General features: G+C 35.8%; 1 long non-coding RNA gene across 1 annotated transcript; it reads left to right on the forward strand.

The window, feature by feature from the left end:
* The first annotated feature begins 821 nt into the window (after positions 1 to 821).
* On the forward strand, positions 822 to 3093 carry LOC100972769 (uncharacterized). Its single transcript, XR_004667327.2, has 3 exons — positions 822 to 949; positions 1774 to 1821; positions 2955 to 3093. It is a non-coding gene; the product is annotated as an uncharacterized LOC100972769 (long non-coding RNA).
* Positions 3094 to 4504: the final 1411 nt, after the last annotated feature.

Raw genomic sequence — 4504 nt, forward strand, 5'->3', positions numbered from 1 at the left:
GTTCTTTATTTAGCTGCAGGTATCTGATATTTCCCTCTAAATAAACTCAGCCATAGACTTAAGACTTCTTAAAAGTTCATTTGTATGTCTGCCCAAGTAATACATCTAAATCAGATTTTTTCAGTCTTGACTTTATTGCCATTCTGAGCCAGAATATTCTCTATGTGGGTGAGGGAGTGTTCTGTGCATTGCAGAATGTTTAGTGGCATCCTTGGCCTCTATTGACTGGATGCCAGTAGCTTCTCCAAGCCCCACCTCAATCGTGACAACCAAAAATGTCTCCAGACATTGTCAAATGGCCCCTGGCGGGGATATAGCCCTTGGATCAGAATCGTTACTGTAAATCTTGCAAAACAATAATACTTTACTACTTCTAAGGCTTAATATGTTAGTTATCTAGGATATATGGATATATATATTTATATTCTCTTATAGATAGTTTTTGTCATTCATATGCAATTCTCTAAGCTCTTTGATTAGTCTACTAAAAGAAAGTGCAGATTGGCTTAAACGTATTTTTTTTTCTATTTTATAACTCTTACAACATACCGTGTATGTCTGTTATATTTTGAAAACCTATTTTAATGTGTTGGCTGTCTGTTCATTATTGATAGAAACAATTTCTTGCCTTTACTACATCACTCAGGGGATCTTGGATCTTAGTTCAGGAACAGTGTTTTGCTGGGCCAGCTTCATGTGTGATCATGTCACTATTTTAAAATATATTTGCTGATAATACAGTCTTATGTGCAGCTGTCCTCAAGAGCTAGCCAACAACTGTCTCATCAGGATGGGTTTTCCATCTTCTTCTTCTTCCAGCACCTTTTTCTTCCTTCCATGATATAGACATATTGATCATGAGGAGAGGGCTCACCCCTCACCCGGAGAAGTAGTTAGGAAAGCAATATGCGGAAACAAAGCCATGAATCTGACAAGAAATGTACTTAAGGTAAGTAATAAGATGGGGTTGCATTTTTATGATGTGCTACAAAAAAATTGTCCTCAAAAAATCTAGCCCTGGAAGCCAACCATTATTCACTTTGGGGGAGCATGCCATGCAAAAGATCTCCTGGTTTTGGGAAATCACACAGTGACCTATGTTGTTTCTGCTGCCTACTGAGGAACATGGACGCAGCTTCAGTCTAAGAAAGAACATTCAATTGAGGCAGCCACTTTCTCTGGGCCAAATTACATTCTTCATAATCTCCCAAGTGTTATATTTAATTTACATTTGAAATAGAAAATATGTGAATATAGACTTTGGCTCACAAATTATTTCAGTTTTCTGAATTCAGGAGAATGTGCTTGTTGAAGCAGATGTTTCTGAATTTTATTTTATTACTGAAATTTCCACAAATATAAATCATTTAAAAATACATGATTTAAGAGTTTAATAACCTGAAAATGACCACCCAGCAAAGTTTTTGTATCTTTCCTCAGCATTTCTGATCATGTGTTTTCAAGAAAGCATTGAATTTTTTAGCAAAGCTTCTAATGCAGATAATCTCTTAAAGGTTTAAATCTCTTACGGAGCATAAGAAAAATAAACTATTTTTTGACTTCAATCTAAATGGAATTCTGTACTCTTTACAAGCCCCTGAATATTTCATAACTCTGAAAGATGCAAATGTAAATTTCCTATGAATCCCGATTTTATTCAAAGATTGAAGCCCTATCACCTCACTTAGAACAAATTTCATCCATTAACAACTATCTTGCAGGTAAAGGGAAGCCAAATATAAGTAAAGTACTAACAAGGCCAATTACGTTCAGGTGCATGGATGATTAATCATAAAATTCACAACGGAGGACACTCTGTGGGTAAGGAATACGATTCCTTTTTGCAAATAATGTGGTATATGTATATATTTTTCTTCTCCTTTCACATGCACTGTTTAGATTGTATATATGGAGATGAATACCCATTGTCCTTTGCACTTTCTGGATGATAAATTAGAAAAGAAAAATCCAAAGAATGAAGTTGTGCTATTTGTCCTCATTTCTGATTTGGGAAACTAGAGGAAATTAAGATGGTTAGTATTGCTATGATTTTTTTTACCCCTGAACCCTAGGAAATAGGAATTTAAAGTCCTTAAATATATTTTCTATAATCAACAAATTATAAAGTTATTTTCACTAATCTTTTTGAAAATACAAATACAAGCCAGAGGTTCTTATTCATGGCTCATTTCTCAGGACTTCATAAGACCATGAAGCACAGTGAAACCCATATATTGAATAGGTCTCATGCAGTCTGCCTGCATTGACTAAACCAAACCCACTCATTCAAACTTTATCAAATATTTTTTATCCTTTACCATGTACCAGAAACAGGACAAGGGACGCAGAATATAGAGGTGAACCAAAGAAACAGTTCTTGTCCTCAAGAAGCTTATATTTTAGTGTAGCAGACAGAGGCACAAAGAATGTAAACCAATAAAGAGAAAAAGATAATTTAGATGGCAGTAAGTTATATAAGGAAAATTAAACAAGGCAATGGGATAGAAAACAATGACCAAGATGTAGAGAAAACTTTGGCTTGGGCTGTCAGGGCGTGACACTCACTAGAGAGATTCCATTTGAGCTGAGATATAATAAATAAAAATGATCTAAACATGTCGATTCAGGGAAAGACTACTCCAGGAATTGTAATCAAAAAATCCTATTCCTAAGATAGGAATGGGCTGGGTGTCCTTGATTTAGAGAAGAAAATCAAAGTGTGTACTCTAGGAAGTAAGATTAGGTCCTGCTAGGGACTGAACTGTGTTTCTTAAAAATGTGTATGTTGAAGCCCTCATCCGCACTGTTACTGCATTAGAGATATGGCCTTTAAGGAGGTAATTAAGATTAAATGAAGACTAAGAGCAGGGCACTAATCTGATATGATGGGTGTTCTTATAAGAAGAGACACCAGATCTCTCTCTCTCTCTCTCTCTCTGTCTTTCCATGCACAGGGAAAAGACCATGTGAGGACACAGTGAGAAGGAGACCATATGCAAAGCAGGAAGGAAGATCTCACTGGAACCAAAAACCAGCCCTGCTGGCACCCTGATCTTGGACTTCTAGCCTTTCTCAGAACTGTGAGAAAATAAATTTCTGATGTTTCAGCCACTCAGCCTGCGGTCGTTCGTTATGCAACCCTAGCAGACAAACAGGGACCTAGCTTAAGAACTGGTTAAAAATGAGGCCAGTGAGGAATTTGATACTCTATGGTTGGGAAAGTTTGATTTATTCTAAGTGCAATGGAATGGAGCTGGGGATATAAATTTTGGATTTATTGGCAGGTGAAACATATTTTAAAATAGACTAAAATTAAATTTCCTAAGGACAGAATGTAGACAGAAAAGAATCAAGGTTTTATGACCAAGATCCAAGTCACTCCAATATTTAGAGTTCTCCCAAGCATTTAAAGAAGGCTTACACTGATTCTATGTAGCATCTTCCAAAAAATAGAAATTCTTCACGGCATCTTTCCAAGTCATTATATGAGGCCAAAATTACCTTGATATTATAACCAAAGACAGTACAAGAGAAAATGCTATAGATCAATATCTCACATGAACTTAGACATAACATTTCTAAACAAAATATTAGCAACTTGAATCCAGAAATATGTAAAAAAGAATTATGCAACATAGCCAAGTGGGATCTATTCCAGGTATGCAATGCTTTTAAATGTTTGAAAAAAAGTCAATATAATCTACCATATTAACAGGCTAATCACATGATCATATCAGTTGATGAAGATCAAATCTATGACAAAATTCAACATCTATTTATAATTTTAAAGAACCTCTCTAAAAATAAAAAATAGAAGGAAATATCCTCAAATTGATAAAGATCATTTACAGAAAACACAAAAGCTAGCATTATACTTAATGGTGAGAATCTGAATTAGTTCCCCCTAAGATCAGGACCAGGCAAAGATGTTTGCTATCATCACTGTCATTCCATATAGTGCTGGAAGTTCTCACTGGTGCAATAAGGCACACAGTGGAAATAAAGACACTGAAATTTGTGTTAGTTAATTTTGTGTTGTTATAACAGAATGCCACAGAATGAATAATTTATTAAGAAAATTGTTTATTTCTTACAGTTTTGGAGGCTTAGAAGTTCAAGGTGCAGGGGCCCACGTCTGGTGAGGGCCTTCTTGCTGCATCATCCCATGGCAGAAGGCAAAAGGGCAAGAGTACAAGATAGAAAGAGAAAGACAGATGGGGGAAGGATAATATGAGGGAGCCAAACTCATCCTTTTTATCCAGAGCCCGCTCCTGAGATAATTAAGTCACTTCCGCAAAACATCATTAATCCATTCAGAGCCCTCATGACCTAATCACCTTTTAAAGGTTCCACTTCTTTACGCTGTTGCACTGGGGATTAAGTTTCCAATACAAAAACTTTGGGGGATGCATTCAAACTATAGCCAGTTTGAATGGAAAAAAAATTAACTGTTTCTATTTCAAATGACCTAATTGTATACATAGAAAATTCCAGGCAATCTTTT

This window comes from Pan paniscus, chromosome 19, assembly GCF_029289425.2.
Source record: "Pan paniscus chromosome 19, NHGRI_mPanPan1-v2.0_pri, whole genome shotgun sequence".
Classification (NCBI taxonomy): Eukaryota; Metazoa; Chordata; class Mammalia; order Primates; family Hominidae; genus Pan; species Pan paniscus.